We start from the raw sequence: 21,429 nt of genomic DNA on the forward strand, positions 1-21,429 counted from the left end.
GAGGAAGGAAACTGTGAGGCAATAACCCTACCTGTGTTTTCTGACTATGATAATAAATTTGGAACCAGCTTTCTCTATTTTCTCTGGTGACGTTTATGGTTCAGGAATGAAGTGGGGGAAATGGATGATAGAATCTACATTTTTCAGCAGTTCTCACCGTTCTTTGATCATTTTTTATTCTCTTTCTTTCCTATTTTTCTTCTTCTCTTGAAAAGGACATGTTAACGCATATTTCAAAATAAGTGTGTGTGTGTGTGTGTGTGTGTGTAGTTTTGTCTTTTTTACTCTTAAGAATCAAACTCATAGAATTTACACACTGTTAAGTACAAGAACTGAGTCTCAACCAACCTCTTATTTTACAAACGAGGGAACTGAGGCACAGCTAAGAGATGCATCTTGGGTCATGCAAGTTGGAACCCAGCTTTCTTGCTTTCTTTTATTCTTTTCTTTATTTTTTTTTTTTTTTTTTTATTTTTTGAGATAGATTCTTACTCTCTCACCCAGGCTGGACTGTGGTGGTACAGTCTCAGCTCACTGCAACCTCTGCCTGCTGTGTTCAAGTGATTAGCCTGCCTCAGACTCCCTAGGGGCTGGGAGCCCAGCTTTCTTGACTTTATATTGGGCTTCCACTAGTACATCTGGGACAGCATCATGATGCTTAGGAAAAGACCCCTGTGGGTTCCACAGGATAAGAAGAAGACTCAATACCTTCTCTTCTAAAATTCTAAATGTCTTAAGGTACATTCCTTTTCGACAGTCAAAAACCAATGCAGGCTGGCGTAACTGTTGTTTCAGATTGCTTCACGTATCTCTGGTTCCCAAGTAATTTTTTTTTATTACTTTGACTTTCATTTCCCTTCTTTATAGATTTGGGTTAGTATATATTATGTTGCCTTGTTGGGCTGTTATTATACATCAAAACTGGCATAAATCCAGAGGCAACAAATTAGAAATATTGACTTTTCTGCTGGGCTAATAAAAACGATGGTATGTGAGTTAACAAATGTAGTTTTAATTTTATAACAAATGTAACAGTGTGAGCCAGGGAGATGGCTGAAAATACCAGAAAAGGAAACCTTTCTAAACTGTAAGAACCAGAAAAAGAAGTGATGCATACAGAAATGTCAGCCTGACTTTTAACAAGGGTAACCTCCTAAAGCAAAATTTAGAAGGCCGCTTATGCACTGTTCTCTATGGAAAAATAATGTATACATTGGAAGACTCCCTTTTCCCACTAACAAATGCAATATCCTTAGAAACAATAATTCCTCAAGGAAGATGACGTAACTGTATTACTGATTTCTCAGTTTTTGAGCAGCAGCAATTAGATAAACTTGAAACGAGTGGCTATAATCCTCAAGGTTGGATCTGATTAATAAAGCGAGTGATAGCCTGCTGATTTTAAAATAAAAAGCTAAATAAATACATGTTGCCATTTTCAGCAATAAAGTAATAAGCAGTTTGCAGTAAATGTGATTGGCATAAAACAATGTAGAAAATAATGTCAAATGCATTCAGGAAACAGCTATTGCTGTCAAATTTGCAAAATAGGATGGTGCTTCCACAAACGTATCTATAATTTAAAGCTACTGAAATAAGTTGGCAGATATGCTAACAAATTATTCAAGCCATATTTAAATTGTGTACCTAACTCCTCAATAGCATATTTATTTAATCAAAGCATGATCACTTCTGACAATTACTTTTATAAACTTTTATAAAATATACCAGAAAATAGCAGCAGACACATATTACCTAAGTCATATAAGCATTGAGAACGCCGACACAGCTATTCAAAACAGCAAAGGAACAGAAAGAGGCTAGCGCATTAAGACACCCCCAAACACTTTCTTAGCAGGTAAATGCCTGGGATAATAATAGATGAGTACAAAGGAAAGTATGGGGAGGTTATTAAATTATACTGCAAGGATCTAAAGCTCTAGTGCGGCATCTTTGACTAGCTCTATACATTTTCCAGAATAATCACAATACAATGTGCTCTGTTTGGGTGAACAAGTCGGAAGCAGCCTATTAGGAAGTGGGAATTCAAAAGCCCTCAGGAGCTAGGCAGATAATGCGGATGAGTACAGTGGTCTGCGGAGACAGGCAAACTGGAAAGCAGTTGCCCAGAATAAGGTGGCTGATGGAGCCAATTATCACTGTGCCAGAACGCAAGCCCAGGATTGCCAGAGCTTCTGGTTCTTCAAAACAGAGCCAGAAATTAAGATTTTCCTGTGAAATACACATAACTGTCAGTGTTGCAACTAAGTTATTAAAAACAATAATGCTAATGAGGACTAGATTCAAGATGGGAGCCGTGTGTTTGCGAACTCCTAACCATGTAATGACCTAACCAGGATATCTGCATATTCTACGAAGACTGAACCATGGTCACCAGATGAACAGATGGTCAAAACTATTCCGAAAACAATTATACTAAGAACAGCCACCCAACCAGAGTACACACTGGGCATATGGGAATAAGAAATAAGAATTCCTAGGCCAGGAACGGTGGCTCACACCTGTAATCCCAGCACTTTGGGAGGCCGACGCGGGCGGACCACCTGAGGCCAGGAGTTCGAGACCAACCTGACCAACATGGTGAAACCCCATCTCTACTAAAAGTGCAAAAAATTAGCTGGGCATGGTGGCGGACACCTGTCATCCCAGCTACTCAGGAGGATGAGGTGGAAGAATTGCTTGAGGCGGAGGTTGCAGTGAGCCGAGATCACACCACTGCACTCCAGCCTGGGTAACAGAGCAAGACTCCGTCTCAAAAAAAAAAAAAAAAGAATTCCTTCCCTATAGAGGGAACAGTTCAGGTGACTTGCTCCTGGTTGTTCAGGTGCTTCCCTCCTGTCCCTCACTTCCTTTTTCTGTAAAATGGAAATAATGGTAGTACCCACCTCTTAGGGTCATTGTGAGGATTAAATGAGTTATTTATATCAAGCACTGAGGACAGTACCTAGGGTAGAATAGGTACTTACTAATTGTAACCTGTTATTACTCTTACTATGAATAAAATGCTCGTGTGTTTCTTGATTGTTAAAGGCAAGATGGCATTTCCAAAACGGGGCAACTCAGTGGAACAACAGTGAAAAATACCTGTTGCAGTATAACTGCTGGCAAAGAAAAAGTAACAGCAAGATAACCATGTAATTGTGTTATGGTGAGTTGGGAAGCACCTGAGAGGGTAGAAGGAATAGTTCAAAGTTACAATGAAGCACAACTTCAAACAGCCCTCCTTTGGACAAGGAAGCAATTATCATGGTAGACAGGCTGGCTTGGCAAGCAGGCATTAGGCATTATCTGGTCATGTGTATGAGTGTGTCTGGGACTGAGTGTTCTTGGCTTTTTTTGTGGACTTTTGGGAAGCTCATTTTTTCTGTTTTTTGTTTGTTTGTTTTCTCTAAGACTCTTTTTTTTTTTTTTTTTGAGACGGAGTCTTGCTCTGTCACCCAGGCTGGAGTGCAGTGGCGCGATCTCGGCTCACTGCAGGCTCCGCCTCCCGGGGTTCACGCCATTCTCCTGCCTCAGCCTCCCGCGTAGCTGGGACTACTTCTCTAAGACTCTTTACACGTCTGAGAGACGGAGATAAACAACGACAGGTTCTGCAAAACCAAGAAAGTCTATAGATGTGTGCAATAGGAAGAGTACTGTTGTATTGCCTACGCTTATTTTCCAGCCACACTTCACAGACAAAGCCCTGGCTACTGTTTTCAAGCACTGGTCTAAAAACTAAGAATACTCTCCAGCTCATTTCTCCAGGTGGTGAACCCGAGGAGGGTGGAGGGGGCCATGCAGAGGAGATCAAAAGAGATGTGTGTTGTGCTTTTATTAAAATTCACATCTATAAGCATTCATATAAATCAGGGGTCTGCAGACTGCAGCCCTGAGGCTGGCTCATGGCTTGCTTTCGTAAGCCTGGTTTTTACATTTTTAAAGAATTGTAATATATATCTATATATATGCAACAATGACCATATATGGCTCACAAAGCCTAAAATATTTACTACCTGGCCCTTTAGAGGAAAAGTTTGCTGACCCTTGAGAATCGTTTCTACAGGTTTGTCATTTTCACTTCCTATTAGATTAAAAGGAGCATTGGTTTTCCTTTATAACTTGATGCAACTAAGCTATAATTTAGAGGCAAGTCACCATTCTCATTTGAACTTTGTCCTTGTTCATATGTTATTTCTTTTTAACCAGGTGGCAGAAAAATGCCCAAGCAGATTTTTTTTTTAATGTACCTTCTATTGTACCCTGTTGTCTTAAAGAAAATTCAGTTCAGTTATCCAAGTGAGACACTTTAGTTTTGATGGTATGTACATGCTGATTTACCACCAGGATGGCCGGTTCTTGCTTGGTTGTAAAATTATGGCACAAATACTTTTCATTGATCGCAGTTTAACAGCCAATCAAGGCACAGCTTCATCCCACGATTTCACTGTGCCTTTACAATTGAAAAGAATAGCAGCTATAATGGGTACTATTATGGCTATTGTGTTCCTGGGAGATGAACTCAGAGACGGTGCTGCAGTAGGACAAGTTCTATAAATGTCCTCAGCCAAGGACATTACGGAAAGAATTATGTAACCTCACAGGATATAAAGATTTTGCCATAACTTTTCACTCGCTGGAATTCCCTGTAGCCCATAAAACGCGCTGTGTTCATAGAAGACTTCGTAACAGAATACTTATCATGATCATTGTTTTCAGAGCCAAGAAATAGATTCTGAGAAGAGAAAAAAAAAATAGGTCTTTTAGATCAGAAATCAGAATGATTTATTTTTAAATAACTAGTTTGCAGTTTGAAAGCAAATTTCAAATTTTCTATGATCAAAAACTCAAAAATACATTAACCTTTGATATAGTTTTGAGACTCTCTTGATGCATTTTTCCTCTGGTCTCTGTATTGTCAGTGAGGCACTCACATTTTGTTGATTTTTTTCGTCTTTCAAATTTAATTATCTGTTTATACCTTTGTGAGCAGTCAAGTGCTTTAGCTATTTTTATCATTTCAACTCTTTATAGTTCCATTTTCAGAAAACATCAAGACTCCCAATGATTCAAAAAGTGATTTATCAACCTTAAATTCCGTTTTATACAGGGAGGAAAAAGTGCTTAATACACAGTAATATCAAATAAATTACTTTGATTCCTCCTGATATTTTACTCCATTTGGGGGGTTTTATTTTTACTTTTCTTATCTACCAACAAACGATGCTAAACTTCCGTCATTTGGATGAGCATAGCATTAGAATAGAGGCTATTTTATAACATTAGGGCACAAGGGATTCAGAATGGTATATCCTTTTTCCATCATTACACATATGTGTTAGTAAGAATTTCTAACCATCACATTTCTATTACTAAAATTGATTATTTATGCACTTGCACCAGATTCCAACCAGGAAGCAATATCTGCTGTGCAAGCCACACTAACTCAATTAGACCCAATTGTCTACAGCCACAATCTCCATCAGTGACAACCCAACTCCCCCTCCCATGCTTGCTAAATATCCAAACAATTACAAACAAAGCAAGCAATGCTAATTCAATCAAGAATGTATCCAGCTTTCTGTTCCTTCCTCACATACATTTATATGTCTTTATATTGGAAATTGAAGTTTAGACTAAGGACAGAGCTGTTGTATTAGATGCATATCTACACACCGCCCTCTCTCTAGTTAAAGGCATCACAAATAATCTGAAATAATGGCCTTGAAATGATATTGGATACATTTTACCTGAGATGACCTCACCAATCAATCCTAAATTAAGTAGCTCAACATACTATTGTTGATGAGATTTTGTTAAACTCAGTAAGAATTTCTAGACCAGTGCCTTAAACTAAAATGCCTCCAGGGTCCAGGCCAGTAAGGGGAATTAATAGACAATAAGGAGTAGTGAACATGGAGGTCAGAGGGCAGGCACCTACTCCAAAAGATGGCTTGAGGCTAGTTACCGTGGCTCATGCCTTTAATCATGAGGCCAGGAGTTTGAGACCAGCCTGGGCAACATAGTGAGATCCTTGTCCCTTAAATTAAAAATGAAAAAAATTAGCCAGGTGTGGTGGCATGAGCCTGTGGTCCCAGCTACGTGAGAGGCTGAGATGGGAGGATTGCTTGAGCCAGGAGGTCAGCGCTGCAGTGAGCTATTATTGTGCCACTGCACTCCAGCCTGCACAACTGACTGAGACTTATTATCTCAACAAAAGAAAAGATAAAGATAGAGAGAGAGAAAATAAAGAAAGAGAAAGAAAGAAAGAAAGAAAGAAAGAAAGAAAGAAAGAAAGAGGAAGGAAAGAAGAAAGGAAAAGAAAAGAGAGAGGAAGGAAGGAAGGAGAGAGAGAGAAGGAAAGGAAAGGAAAGGAAAGGAAAGAAAGAAAGAAAGAAAGAAAGAAAGAAAGAAAGAAAGAAAGAAAGAAAGAAAGAAAGAAAGAAAGAAAGAAAGAAAAGAAAGAGAAAGAAAGAAGGAAGGAGAAGGAGGGAGGGGAAAGGAGGGAGAGAGGAAGGAAAGAAGGAAGGGAGGGAGGGAGGGAAATAAAAGATGGCAAAGCCTTTGTTTCCCCAGAGAAACTAGAAATCTGGATTTTATGTGGAATTAATTGACAAATAATACAAAATTTGTATTGTAAAAATAAAATACTGTCAGTCCAATTCTAACTGGTTTGCAAACTTTGGTAGATTTTTGCAAATAACTTTGGTAGATGTTTGCAGATAAAGTATAAAATCTGCTCTATCGAGCCCTAAAGGGGAAGCAGACAGACAAACAAATAATAAACACAAGAAAAAATGTGATAAATACATGTGTCGAGCTACACAGATCATTAAAGTTAAGGTATACACAGAAGGAGAAATTACTTCAAATTAGGAATGATCTCACGAAAAGCAGGGTATTTGATCTGAGACTTAAAGAATAAACAAGATGTCGAAATGCAGATACAGAGGGAAAGGCAATTCCAGGTGGTTGAAATAAATTTAGGATCGAGATGTGGAGAGTGTTGGGTGTAGTCACAATGAATTAAAAAGACCACTTTAACTAAAACTTCGGGGCAAAAGAAGTCAAAAGTGGATGCCTGGTGTGGTGGCAGGCACCTGTAGTCCCAGCTACTCAGGAGCCTGAGGCAGGAGGATCTCTTGAGCCCAGGAGATTGATTCCATCCTGGACAACATTGCCAGAAACTGTCTTTCTGGAGGAAAAAAAAAGGAGGTCAGACCATATGCCTATATCCGGGGGAGCCTGTGAGAAAACTCTAGGTGCCTTTTCTCACCCCTCCCCAATTCCCTGCCTCACTCTGCTGGATTTTTGTCTCTCCCCTGTCCCCAGATTCTCCTCCATCCAGCCTCCTATGGGTCTTCATAAGCACCTGCTTCTCTCTGCCCCTGCTGCCCTCACACAGCCTAAAGCTGCACCTGCAGCAGCCTCCTAAGCGTTCTGCTATGCTCACACTTGCTCCACAGAGTTATCTGCAAATGGAAACCTGATCATATGAACATCCTTCCCCAAGAAGAAGCTTCACCAACCTACCTACCTTCATTGACTCAATGACTTTCCATTCCTATTAAGATGAAAACCCAAATCCTTTAACCTTCACACAAAACCATTACCACCACTCCACCCCCTCCACTCTCCCCTCTCCCCTCTGGCCCATCCACATGCTGCTTGGCACTCTCCTTTTAAAGTGCAGACCACATTGGCCACCTCTGCCTCCCTGCAGTGGAAGCCTCTTGCCTCAGGCTTCACTCTACTTGTAGTTCCCAGTCTCTCTAGCCTTCTCCCAGAGCCCCCATTCTTTTGCCTTCATTCAAATGCCCACTGAAAGGTGAAGTCCTCGGGGAAGAATTTCCTTTCAGAATCTGCAGACTATCTCCTGTTGACTAGGTTCTGTTAAGAGTTTCTATGTTCTCAAAGTTCAATTGATCCTTAAAAACAAACGCTGTGTGTGCACTTTGTGTGTGTGTGTGTGTGTGTGTGTGTGTGTGTGTATATCTCCCAACAAATTTGTTCCCTCCACCATGAGGGCTGAGAGGATAAATATCTCAGTGCACATGTCACCCATTTGCAGCGGACCCTTAGCAAAGCTCTGCTATGGAATTTGATGGAATATGGGGGCTTAATTCTGAAGCAATAAAGAGTTAGAAATTTCCATGTTTAAACTTTTTCTCACCTTATCTCCTTTCTCTAATTTGTATTGATGACACTTATATTGACATAAACTTTCTAATGCTGACTCTTTGCCTATCCAGCTCTCCATCTGTGGAAGAATAGCCTAATCTCTTCTCATCTCTTTCCCCGTAAAATAAGAGTGATTCAGAGTCCCTCCCCTAACCCACTCTCCAATATTTTCAAGTAAGAGTGAACATTACAAACCTGCAGTATCATTTTAGGGAAATCATTGAGCCTTTTAAATCTTTATTTCCCTCATCTGTAAAATAAGAACGTTATAAATTAAATGTAATATGTATGTATACAGAACTTGATAAAATACGTGGTCTGTAGTACGTAATCAATAATTAGCAGTTTGCTTTTTCCCTTTTCAGTTCAGCTTTCTGAGCCCATAAATTCTTATACCTGCTCATGAATCCCATATGTCACTGAAGCCCCAAGGAGCTGTGTTTACAGTAATTACATCTATCATCCCCATACCTGTGTCTTGAGACAGACTGGATCTTAATTCTGCCCTTTATTTCCTCCTCAACTCTACTACCTGTCTCTTCTACTTCTGGCTATCCACCCCCAGCCTAAATACTACATGCTATGGTTGAACATTCAAATGTTTGTTCCCTTCAAATCCCATGTTGAAATTTAATTGCTGTTGTGACAGTATTAAGAAATGGGATCTTTAAGTGGTGATTGGGCCATGAAAGCGCCACCTTCCTGGGTGGTTTAATGCCTTTTAAAAAGGGCTTCTTTGCTCTTCCACCATCCTGCCCTGCGAGGAACAGTATTCTTGCCCTTCGGCACACGCAGCCTTCAAGATTGCATCTCGGAAGTGGAGACTAGGCCCTCACCAGGCATCACACCTGCCAGTGCCTTGATCTTGGAGTGCCTTGATCTTGGAGTCCCTGGCCTCTAGAACTGTAAGAAATAAACGTCTGTCCTTAACAAATTACCCAGTTTCACGTGTTCTGTTATAGCAGCACAAAACAGACTAAGATACCACATAATAGGAGAACCCTTAAATTAGGGCCTTTGCTTCCATGGGTTCCTCAAACCCTATCCTTCCTCACGAATGGATCATATTTGTAACTGATTCATTTTTGTGTAAAGTCTTATTTCAGGCCTTTCTCCATGGTTGGACTGTATCTGCCTTGCCTGTCACTGTCAGGCACACAGTGTACATACTCCATCAATTAGTCACTCTTAACTTTCATTCACCACAAATGCTTCTCCTTCACCAGGCCCTCTCCTGTTCCCATTCTTTCTAGGAAGTTTCCCATCTCAGATACCTGATGGTTTTTCATTTATAATTCTACCATGTCATCTGTTCTTTTCTACCCTGCGTCGTAGTTATTTGAAAGCATGTATCTTTCCTCTTACTAGACAAATCGCAAATTCCTCGACAGGAGAGAGCACGACTTCTTCACCTTTCCATCACTTTGACTATGTTTGAACAACAGTATATCTTCCATAAATATGGATACATAAACAAAAATTAAAAAGAAATAATGTATTAAATGTAACGATTACTTACCTAAGACATGTTACCAATCCTAGGAACACTTTTTTTTTTTTTTCTTTTTGAGATGGAGTTTCACTCTTGTCACCCAGGCCGGAGTGCAATGGCACAATCTCCCCTCACCGCAACCTCCGCCTCCTGGGTTCAAGTGATTCTCCTGCCTCAGCCTCCCAAGTAGCTGGGATTACAGGCGTGCACCACCATGCCCAGCTAATTTTGTATGTTTAGTAGAGACAGGGTTTCTGCATGTTGGTCAGGCTGGTCTCGAACTCCTGACCTCAGGTGATCCACCCGCCTCGGCCTTCCAGAGTGCTGGGATTACAGGCGTGAGCCACTGTGCCCGGCCAATCCTAGGAACATTTCTATCATATCTTCCAGTATAGGATTATTTTTCTTTCATAATTATCAAAAGAACATTATTGGGAATACTTCTAGATGTCAAATTAGTATGTTCCCACCTGAATGGGAGTTAAAGTTACATGATGTGAAATTGTATGCTGAATTTAAATAATAATCAAGGTTGTAGTGAGTCCCTCTGGCTTCAGCCATCCAGTAGAAGGATATTCAGAAACTAGAGGAGAACTATATCCCATAATCCTCTAGGGGAAGTGACTCCATGAAACAAGGATGTATTTGTGGCTAACAAGATACAAAGGGCAGATTTTTCACTTCTAATGTAAACAGTTTCAATCTAGGTATAGTATTTCCCGTGGGAGCTCCCTAAATATTTTAACAAAAGGATGAGAACACTGAGGACAGAAAATCCACCACTGACTTCCAGTGCCTAACCACAGATAAAAAATTGATTACATTTGTGTTGGTTTGAGAGGTTTCCAGATAACGATTTTTTATTTCTAAACTGCGGCCGGTCATTGAAATTGTAAGCAGATGTAATGCCACCTACATTGCAGCAAAGGACCATAGCAAAATCAATGTGCTATATCTCTTCATTCACAGATGTTCATGGATTGGAGCATATAGATAATGAAGTTTATTTATTCGAGTAGACACTGCTGTCACTAAATAATGGGTCTCAAATAGGTTTTTGCTGCCAAATAGTTTGATGACATATGGCATTTTCAGATAGGTCATTATATTACTGATTGAGGAGCAGAGCAATATTTCAATAGGAAAAAAATTCTAGTAGAAGCATTCAGGCTGGGCAGCATGGAGAAGGATACTTTCTGTAATCTATCTTTAAAAATAAAACCTCTCTGGCAATCCGAGATGTCGACCTATCTATTTTGTCTTGCATCTACAGCAAGGCACATGCTCGAAATATAGAAATTTATTTTCTTAAACAGCTAGATGCCTGCCTACATATTCCCTTCAATTCATAAAGAAATTGCATGTGAAAATGGGATACAAGCCAGCGAGCAAGTGAGCAGCTCGGAAGCTGAGTGTATATTGGTATGAAATTTGAAAACACACGTGGGTTGGCTCTAAAACACTTTTTTTCCACAAACCACAAAATGGAATTCTATTACGATCACATACTGGGTACACACAAGGAGGTATACTTGCTTCTCGGGGCTAAAGGGCATTCAACAGCTACAGGACAATACGTCCCATGATCTTTTTCACTAACAGGTGAAGGGTATTCTAGATGACATGTGTCGACAATTGGACGCGGAAGTTCCTATTAACATGAAAGCAATTTCTATTTTGCAAGGGGGGGGAAAAGCTACGCCAAAGATTTGACACACACCAGAGACAAAAATACTCAATCTGAAAGTTACTGTTGATGCGGCTGATAAAAACATCTTGACATTTGAGTCTTTTAACTGCCAGTTTATCACAGGAGTGGCTTCAATGATGAGCTCACTTGAAGAAGCTAACAAAGAAAGAAGTTAAAGAGAGCCACTTCCCATTCAGATGGGCAGGAAACAAACATATAAGGAAAGTGAGCATTTCTGTGGCGAATTTTGACCACAGGGTATTTATTCAAATTCAAAAAGGACCACTGCACAGCAGAGTGGAGTGAATAACATAAATTTCATTTTTAAAGTATAATGGCTGTGGGGCTTCTTGACCATATGCCATGAGTAATGTCAAGCATATTTTGAATTTTATGGAGCCAATAAGTGCTTACATATAATTATCACAATTATCCATGGTTCAGGTGTTTGTACAAACAGGTGTCTCTGTTTGTGGCTCGTTGGTTCAATTGTGTATTGCCCTGAACTACTTACAGAGTTGGACATCCCTGATTCAACTTCATTATCCACCAATTAGCTTCCTGTGCTTACTATGCTAAAGAAAAGATCTTATTTTACCAATACACATTTCACTTATGAAGGTGTGGAAGGTTGAATGATGACCTGCAAAGTTGTCTGCGTCCTAATCCCCAGAATCTACAAATGTTACCTTACATGGCAAAAGGTATGTAAATTAAGGATCCTGAGAAGGGAAGAGGCTCTTGGCTTATCTGGGGGGCCCACTGTAGTCACAAGGGTCCTCATGAGCAGGAAGCAAGAACGTCCAAGGCAGCTCAGGTTATGCGAGAAGCAGAGACGAGAGCGATGTGACCCTGATCCCAGGGACGCAAGCGGCCTCTGGAATGCAGAAGAGGCAGGGAACACACACTCCCCTGAGCCCCCAGAAGCCACTAGCCTCACTGGCACCTTCTTTTGTGCCCCTTAAAGCTCATTTTGGACTTCTCACCTCCAGAACTGTAAGAGCATACATTTGTGTTGTTTTAAGTCACTAAGCTTGTGATAATGTGTTATAGCAGCAATAAAAATCTAATACAAAGGTGGATCGAGGTAAATAAATCATCTCTCAGGGAAAAAAAGAAGCAATGACAATTCATATGAAAAGTAACAAGCACGGGATCCAGGACTGTGCACTGTGGGAGAAAAGCAGCACTCTCTAAAGCCAAACACAACGGAGTTCAAAATTACTTTTTGTACTTACCAGTTATTTGACCTTTAGCAAGTTACTTAACCTCCAAACCTCAGTATCTGCAGCCATGAAGTGGGAATAACAACGACAGCTGTGTACGATCCTCTGCAAAAGAAACAGGCAAGCAGGTTTCTGGCACCAGCACATTATCTGAAACATCTGGCACTCAGTAAATAATGAACGAATCTGAGTCCCCTTTCCTCTCTGTTTTAAAAAATCTAAAATTATTAGATTTCTCACTCGTAGCTCCTGAATTTCTGCTTGGGGGGTAGTGACTGCAGTGTGTTTGTGCTGTAATAGGTTTAGAATCAACAAATGTTTTTGTTGATTATGTTATTCATACAAGACCCTGCACTTAGACTTTGAAAGATAAAACTGTCCTTGGAACCCTGTCCCTAAACACTGCAGAGTATCGTCTGGTGAGAGACATATACATGTGCAATGAACAAAATGTAGACAGAAAGAAAGTGATGTAAACACGGATCCACAGGACAGCATTATGGCAGTGGCATTTGAAGTGGGCCTTGAAGAAGGGGCGTTATTTCCTCAAGTCAGATTTGCTTGAGGAAGTCTTGGGCTAAATGAACAGTATATGCAAAGCCAGGGACAGAGGCTGTTCAGGGAGCAGCAAGCATTCCAGTGTGGTTGGATCCAAGGAGTGTAGGAAGATGATGTAGCGTCCCAGCTTCCCTGGCCTGGGTGACTACATGGAAATATCAATATAGAGAGAGGCTGCTAGAGGAAAGATGAGTTATGAGGAAAGAGGGGATAGAAGAAAATGTGTCCAAATTTGGATGGGTTGATTTTGGGAGGCTGGCAGAAGTAGCATATGGAGAGATGCAGTAAGCAGCGAGAAATTTGGAGTAGGTTGAATTATTTTGACTCAAGAGATATGTCTGCCAAGCCAAGTGTCCTTCCTATAAGCATATGAATATGCGCTACAGATTATTTTAGAGGCAGCAGCCTTGAAAATTGAAAGGATCACTTGACAGTCTATTTTTCTACCCTAACAATTGAATACCTCTCTTCCTAATTATTCTTATTTATGTATCTTGTGAACATCTCACATATATTTACTGTTACTTTTGTTATGCATACCTGGTTCAGATAGCATCCAAAAATTCATCATGTATCTCTTCTCGATTCTGGCCCACAGAAGTGGTAATTAAGACTGTATCTTTCCAACACTGGTTCCAACACTTTGGCCAAAAAGTTCTTTTGGCATAAACTTATACAAGAGTTCTGAAAGCACTTTCAAAGTAAAGAAAATGCATTTTGAGTTGACTAGGTGTGTTAGTCTATTCTCATGCTGCTAATAAAGTCATGCCCGAGACTGGGTAATTTATAAAGGAAAGAGGTTTAATGGACTCACAGTTCCACATGGCTGGGGAGGCCTCACAATCATGGTGGAAGACAAAGCATGAGCAAAAGGGCGTCTGACATGGTGGCAGCCAAGAGAGCTTGTGCAAGGGAACCCCTACGCATAAAACCATCAGATCTCATGAGGCTTATTCACTACCACAAACAGAATGGGGGAAATCGCCCATGTGATTCAATTACCTCCACCTGGCCCTGCCCTTGACACTTAGGGATTATTACAATTCAAGGTGAGATTTCAGTGGGGACACAGAGCCAAACCATAACACTAGGCCTGCAGAATACCCTGGATTTCGTTGCCATGAATATCTAGACTGTGAATTACTTGTACATTCTTCGAAAACTAGATTGAGGGTGATTAAACACAAATATTTAATGTTTAGGGCAAATATTGCCTTTTGATGATGGTTAATTTCTCTTTTCTTAAAAACCGTATCTGGCTGGAGATAACACATTTTTTTTATTTGTTTCTCCTTTCCTCTTCATTCTCGCCACTAGGAACTAAGAGGCCTAGGTCAAAATGACACAAATCTGGCCAAATATTTTGGCTCACTTAAAGTGTCCTGAAATTTTTTAGAGCTGGTAGCTTTCGTTGGGCTTTGAGATATCATAATAACTGTAACAATGCTAACTAAACTTTGTTTTCTTTTCCAATATCCTAGAGTAACACTAACTAAACTTTTTTCCTCCTAATACCTTAGAGTATTTGTTGAGAATATCAGGTTGTTGTTCTAAGGATGAGAAAACTAACATGAATGAAATATTAGTTTTTCAATTGCTGCTTTTAACTTTAGAAAAATTTTGGCTGATAATTTATGACTTTCTGATACTACTTCAATGCTTATAAAGGAAAAATTAGTTATGCTGATTATTTATAGAGAGTTCGACCCAAAGGGTCTTTTTAAAAGACAACCTTTGTGTATGTTTTTAAAAGCATCACATCGAGAGGATTCTAGGAGACAGTGACTGGACTTCAATATTTCACTTTCTGTGCACTCTGAGTGCCAATTTCTCTGCCTTTCCTATGTCCAGTAAATGCTGTACTTACAGACACATGAGTATCATCAATATTTTGGGCTCTGGAGGACAGCTGAGCTGGGGTCTTTGTCCAGAGTGGTCACATGAGAAGTTGGATACCACCCTGGGCGTTCACTGAGCATGGATCAGAATTTCAGGGATGCAGAGAAATTTGGTTCACCCATGATCAGAGTCGCGGTACACAAATGACTGAAAAAGAGTCTTCCTGGCCCCAACAACCCAAGGAGAAGTCCTCTACTAGGACTAAAACCCCTGTCTCCCAGGGAAAGGAGAAAGTGAATATACCTGAGTTGGGGGGACCAGCTGCCTCCTGAGGCACCCAGACAACCCACTATGGAAGAGAATGGTCTACCTTCCATCTCTTGAAGATAACCTCTTAGTGTCTCCTTCAACATACCTTAACAAAATACCATAGACTGGGTGGCTTACAAACAACAGAAATGTATTTTTCACGGTTCTGGATGCTGGCAAGTCCAAGATCAAGGCACTGGAAGATTCTGCAACTGGTGAGGCCCTGCTTCCTCACTGACATCTCACTGTCACCTCACACAATGGAAAAGGCAAGGGATCTCTTTGGGCTCTCACTTGTGAGGGTAGCAATCCCATTCATGTTGTGTGGAGGGGTGGCACAGAGGGGTGGGGAAGAGAGTGGGAAGCCAAAGAAAATGATCAAACTCAAAGTGTCCAGGAAAGCAGAGCTCTTGGAAGAGCTAGACCACAACTCTGAGCACTTAGGAATAATATGGGCAGTTAACAATCAAGCACGGTACCCAAAGCAACAACAAACAAAGCATCAAGCATACAAGCATCGTAGGCCTTAAACAAACATCTCCAATAGGTTGTTTGAAGAAGAGAAAGGCAGTGTTGAAATCTAAATTAGTGGACTTAAATAAAGGTGGTTTTTATCTTAAACCCAGATCCAGCATACACAAATGAAAACATGAAGAAAAGGTTAAGAGACCAGGAAGTGAGATCCAAAAGACCAAAATACCAGTAAGGGGTAGTCCAGAAATGAAATGAATTTCAATGTAAGAAGAAAATATTAACCACATTTTCAATGAAACCTGTAATTTGAGAATGAGGACAATGACTTTCAGTGTCGCCTCTGAGGGAGGGGAGTGCAAATAAGAAAATTCAGGGAAAAAGACAAAGTATTCCTCTAAGCCTCGTCTCACATAGGTAGAAGGAGATGAGGGAAGTAGTCAGTATCTTGTTTTCACATAATAGTGGGTAAATATGTGTCTGAATAAGTGTTGGGAAAGGGACAGCAACCTGCAAAGGAATAGAAAATGAGAGAACTTTCAATTAACAAGAAAAAAAATGGGAGAAGAAAATAGTAGCTTAACGAAACATGAAAAACTAATGAAGAAGAAATATGTAGTGAAATATATACTACCATAAAGGAAAGCAAAGGGAACAAAGTCAAGTATTTCAATGCTTACACTAACTATGCATAAAAGAACTCATCCCATTAAAGGCTTTAGAAAGGTTAAGGAACAAAATGGAGTCATGCTGCTTACAGAAAAAGTATTTAAAACAACAATAAATTTGAAAATAAGGAAAAGCCAATGTGTACTAGACACATGTAAAACAAAATAAATCAACAAGGACAATACTAATGGTATGTGGGTATGACTAGTAGACTTTAAGATGAAGAGCATTATAAAAAGATACAATATATTATATTATTATACAAAATTGACAAACAAAAAATAGTAGCCATAAACCAGTATGGACGAAAATCCTTAGCAAATTTTAAACAATTAAAAATGCAGAGAGAGCTTAACAAAAACACGAACTCTGTGAGCATTTTCAATAAACCTCTTTCAAGATTGGACAGATTGGGTAGATGAAAAATAAGTAAGAGCTGGAAAATACAGTTAATAAACTTCACTGAATGGATACCTGCAGAGCCCCTCATAGGAAATAGACAGATTTTACAACACATATATTTTTAAATGTGTGTGTGTGAGTGTGTGTGTACATGCAACAATTACAAAAAAGTTTATTTGGGAAAGAAAAGCCTTAACACATTTTTTAAAGTAGAGATTTGACAGGCAACTTTTCCTGATCATAATCAAATGAAAATTATAAAATAATTTGCAAAGAGGTGACCTTCCCAAAACATCTAGGCCCTATTCCCATAGCAAACATTTGGGACTAGCAACATCCATAATCAGAGCAGAAGCAGAAGAGAGGGAGAGAGGAGGCACTTAATATATAAAGAACCAAAGTTTAAACATTTAGAAAGAACAAAAGTTCAAATAATACAGACCTAAGAGAGACTGGATAAAGATAAAAATTGGTGCTAATGAAATGAAAAACAAAAAGAGTAGAAAGTATAATTAAATCTGAAAAAGGCCTATAAAATAGATAAACCCCTCAAGAGCCTGATTTAGGAAAAGAGAAAAAGGAAAACATATCTATTCAAGGTTAGGAATAAAGGAAGTATAACAAGAGATGCAAATGAGATTGGTTTAAAATCATGTTAAAGAAATACAACATGCACCTATGGCAGTCTGTGAAAGTATAGAGGAAGCCAGGCATGGTGGCTCACACCTGTAATCCCAGCACTTTGGGAGGCCAAGGTGGGCGGATCACCTGAGGTCAGGAGTTCGAGACCAGCCTGGCCAACATGGTGAAATCCCGTCTCTACAAAAACACACACACACACACACACACACACACACAAAGCTATCTGGGCATGATGGCAGGTGCCTGTAATCCCAGCTACTTGGGAAGCTGAGGCAGAAGAATAAGAATTGCTTGAAACCTGGGAGGCAGAGGTTGCAGTAAGCCAAGGTCATGCCAGTGCACTCTAGCCCGGGCAACAGAGTGAGACTCCCTATCAAAAAAAAAAAAAAAAAAGTGTAGAGGAAACAAATGATACATTAACAAAATGAAAATGGCCTAATAGGTCCCCCTAAATGTGGGAAACTTGAATATAGAAGATACTAGAAAAATATAGAGGTTGACTAAAATACAGTCCACATCTCCTTTGAAAATCTTGATGGTGCTGCTGTAACCAGTAGCAAGAGACCCTCCACTGATCACACAGCTGGGAGACCGAAGGCTGTCATTTTCCAAGAAATAAGCAGAGGGTGGGGGTTGCTTAGACGAAATTTTCAGGAACTCAGATTTAGAAAATCTAAATTAAAAATAAAATTGGTCTCATTAGAGCATTTTTGAATATATGTCTCACGGCCAAAAGTAAGTCTTCAGAAACATAAAAACTGTGAAAAACAAACCTGTGAAAACCCAGCCTTTTCAGAGCTCTTGCTCAGAATAGCATGCTTTATATTGCGACTGGAATGAAAGAGCATCAATGTTCAGAGATTAAAATGTGTCTCAGTAAATGTGTTTCTCAAAACTTACGGGTAAATCAAAATTTGTTCATTCATATCCATTGATTTGCATGATCATTGCAACTTTTTTTTTTGAATTGGCAATGCCTGCTAACATTTTTGTTTCAAATTTCTCTCAGCCCCTGTGTTCATGTAGTTAATGAACTATAAAACGTTTCTACTTATAGTGGCCTCAGCAACCTGTGTCCTGTCTTCTCAATGTGGCTGATTGATACCATCTTCAGAGCCCGCATCTGAGTGCTCCATTCTGCCCAACCCTCCACAGTCTTTGAGGAGCAGGTAAACCCCTCACAGACAACCCAACAAAAATCAAGCCTCATTCCTCTACTCATTTTCCATTTGCCACTTATCACACCGGACATTTTGCCTTTTAAAATCTTATTATTAAGAACTGGAGTCAAAGGAAAGCGTCCTACTGTCTTGACAGTCTTTAATCTACTTAGGCTCCCTGAGCCCAGTTTCCACATCTATAAAACTATCAGTAATAAAGCCCGCCTTTATTCAGGTTATTATAAGGATCAAAGTTGAAAAGGAACAACATATGTGAAACTGGTTTGCAGACTGTAAATATGACCACTATACCTCCAACTGGCTTTCTTGAAGGCACCCACGACATTACACGTCTAAAAATGAGGTCATTATCTTCACCCATCAACTGGGTCCTTTGCTGATTTCATATCTCAGTTGATAATGCCACCCATCTACTCTATTCATCCTTGGCTCCTCTTCTCCCTCCTCTCTTCCCCATCCACTAGTCCAACAAGTCTTGTAGATTCTAAGAAATATTTCGAAAACTGAATCACTTTTATGCATCGATAATGTCATTGTTTAAGGTATAGTCATGCTCCCTTGGCTAGATTATTGTCATAATTTGCCGAATACTTTCTGGGGGGCGAAAGTGAAAGTGCCTAACATATATCTGGTAATATCACTAATACTCTTAATCATCCTATGAGAGACAGTTTCTCATTTTATAGATAAGTAAACTGGGGCTGCAAAAGGTTAAGCATCTTGCCCAAGGTGCATGTGCAAAGTGTACGTCACAGTTGTCTTTGAACTCAGGACTCCACTCTAAATTCGTGCTCCTTTCGCTATGCCATGCTGCATCCAGAGAGTACACAGGGCTGTGGCTGCTGCCTCGTCATGAGCTCTGTAGATATTCAGTAGTTATATAAAAGTTTAGGATTACTTTAAATTGAATATTGAGTACCTTCTACCTATGATGATTACTCTACTCCAGGGCTTCTCAACCTTGGCAATATTAACATTCGGAGCTGGATAATTCTTTATTGTGAGTGCCACAGGGAGCATTATAGGAAGTTTCCTCAGTATCACTGGTAGCTATCCAATGAATGCCAATAGCAACCTCCCTACCTTTGTGATAACCAGAAATATCTGTAGACATTGACAAATGTCCCTTGGGGAGATGACCCAAAACTGCCTCTGGTTTAGAACTACTGCCCTACTCCTAAAGGTCTCCTGGTCCTTGTAGATTCTGCTTTTTAACCCACACCTAGAGATGAAGACTCAAGGGCTGCTGTAGTCAGAATGTGTGTTCCCCAAAATTCATGTGTTGGAAACTTAATCCTCAATGTAACAGTATTGGGAGGTGTGCCCTTAGGAAAGTGATTGGGTTACAAAGGCTTACCCTCATGAATGGCATTAGATGGGCTTATAAAACGGTCTGATGGAGGGAGCTCATCCCTTTTTGCCTTTCTGCCTTCTTCCATATGAGGATGCAGCCTTGAAGGTGCCATCTTGGAAGCAGAGACCAAACCCTCACCAGACGCCAACCTGCTGCCATCTTGGCCTTGGCCCTCCCAGCCTCTAGAACTGTGAGAAATGAATTTTGATTGTTTGTAAATTACCCAGTCTGCTGTATCCTGTTATAGCAGCACGAACAGACTTAGACAAGGGCCAAAACTCCCTATAGGCAGGGGTTTTACAAAGTCCAGTGTTTGTAGTGGTTTGTTGCTGGTCTCTTTGGTCCTGATATCTGCTTTGGACTTTCCTTCTAGCAAATTTTCTTCCTCATTCCTTAGTTCAGATAATTTTGTCCTTGACTCAAAGACTTACTAGGGGACCCACATTGTTTTATAGTTTAGCTTAGTTGTACTATTCTTCTGGGATTGAAATATTTCATCTTGCTTTTCTCAGTCCTTCAGACATGAGTTGCGATAGTCAGTTTTGGCTGAGTATAGTCCCCAGTTATTCACTCAAATGCTATTCTAGATGTTACCATGAAGCTATTGTGTAGATGTTAATTAAGTCCATAATTGTTAACTTTAAGTATAGGAGATTATTTTTGATAATCTGAGTGGGCCTGGTTCAATCAGTTGGAAGGTGTTGAAAACAGAATTGAGGTTTCCCTGGAGAATAAATTCTGCCTGGGGACTGCAGGTTCAGCTTGTAGATGTTCCAACTTCAAACCTTCTCTTCCTGATGGCCTGCCCTACAGATTGTGGTCTTGCTTCACCAATCTACATTGCCACATACACCAGCTCCTTGCAGGAAATCTCTTTTTTGTTTTTATATTTATTTTAAGTTCTGCAGCTCATGTGCAGGATGTACAGGTTTGTTACATGGGTAAATGTGTGCCATAGTGCACGGTGCAGTAAATGTTTTTTTGTTTTTTTTTTCTGAGATGGAGTTTTTCTATTGTCACCCAGGCTGGAGTGCAGTGGCGTGATCTCGACTCACTGCAACCTCTGCCTCCCAGGTTCAAGTGATTCTCCTGCCTCAGCCTCCTGAGTAGCCAGGATTACAGGTGCCCGCCACCATGCCCAGCAAATTTTTTAGTAGAGACGGAATTTCACCACTTTGGCCAGGCCAGTCTCAAACTCCTGACCTCAGGTGATCCACTCACCTTGGCCTCCCAAAGTGCTGGGATTACAGGCATGAGCCACTGTGCCCGGCCAGTAAATCTCTTAATACGTATCTCCTACTGGCTTGTTTCTCTCATTGAACCTGACTAATGTGTGAGTCTTGCCCATGAAGTCCATGGCCATGGTTAGGTCCCAGCTATTTGTATTTAGAACTCTCCTTCATTGCCATCCACCT

At 40.2% G+C, this 21,429-nt stretch overlaps 1 protein-coding gene across 1 annotated transcript in view; it reads left to right on the forward strand.

Annotated features, from left to right (window-relative positions):
* The window catches only part of TENM3 (teneurin transmembrane protein 3), a 2,305,387-nt gene that overhangs the window by 1,308,762 nt on the left and 975,196 nt on the right, over positions 1-21,429 (forward strand). The gene's annotated exons all lie outside the window — the stretch shown is intronic.

This window comes from Symphalangus syndactylus, chromosome 4 (assembly GCF_028878055.3).
Source record: "Symphalangus syndactylus isolate Jambi chromosome 4, NHGRI_mSymSyn1-v2.1_pri, whole genome shotgun sequence".
NCBI lineage: Eukaryota > Metazoa > Chordata > Mammalia > Primates > Hylobatidae > Symphalangus > Symphalangus syndactylus.